Source organism: Branchiostoma floridae, chromosome 2, assembly GCF_000003815.2.
Source record: "Branchiostoma floridae strain S238N-H82 chromosome 2, Bfl_VNyyK, whole genome shotgun sequence".
Taxonomy (NCBI): domain Eukaryota; kingdom Metazoa; phylum Chordata; class Leptocardii; order Amphioxiformes; family Branchiostomatidae; genus Branchiostoma; species Branchiostoma floridae.
Window position 1 is genome coordinate 33,613,204 of NC_049980.1, and position 770 is coordinate 33,613,973.

At 42.1% G+C, this 770-nt stretch overlaps 1 protein-coding gene across 1 annotated transcript in view; it reads left to right on the forward strand.

The window, feature by feature from the left end:
* The first annotated feature begins 7 nt into the window (after positions 1-7).
* Positions 8-770, forward strand: part of LOC118409204 (zinc finger protein 468-like) — a 3,453-nt gene continuing 2,690 nt past the window's right edge. The window contains exon 1 of the mRNA XM_035810073.1: positions 8-110. The gene's annotated coding sequence lies outside the window, so the exon portion shown is untranslated. The remainder of the gene's footprint in view (positions 111-770) is intronic.

The following is a 770-nucleotide window of genomic DNA, read 5'->3' on the forward strand; positions in this document are numbered from 1 at the left end:
GTTTGAAGTTTCTCTGTTTGTAGTCTTTTATCATCATCTTCTTGTGAGACATCGATCCCCAGGTGTGCTACGGAGTTTCAAGGCGCTGTTTTGTCCACAATAACCTGCAGGTACGTTCGTACGATCTGTTGGAAACCGGTGATTCCGTCAACAAGAAACTAGACCTTGACCTCCCTCTGGACGTGAAGTAGCCGGTAGCCTCCTTCGCAGACTTTTGGCAGGGGTGGCTTAGCTTACCTGCCTACATATGTTATAATTTTTGAGGAAGCATTGATGATCAGCTGATAATTTTGCGATTTTATCTGAGCTTCTCTATCAGTATGAATACAGCGGAAACTCCCCCTTTTCGAGAACCTTAGCCCATAAATGATGATGATGTTGGAAATCGCGAATCAGTGCCCCCCTCCCCACAACAAAAAAGGCAGCGCTGCGAAGTCTGTGAAGGGGGATAAACATGAACATGGTTTCTTTACCGGTATGTCCATAACTTCCACTGCAAGTACAGCTTTATTTTATACGCGGTTCTGTGTTTTTCCTCAAACCTCCAGAAATCCGTTCCCGAAATCTTCGCAAAATTTGGCTAAAACCGGATAGGTAAATTACGAAAAATTATGTTGGGTTCAGGGCAGTTTACTGCAATATGGTGTGATATTAAATGAATTTGTCCTCTACTTTTAGCTGCAACAAAGTATTATTTCATTTCTTCAGAACATTTTTACTGCAATTTCACAAAGTTTGTGACACTTAAATATAAAATGGCCCCGCCTGTG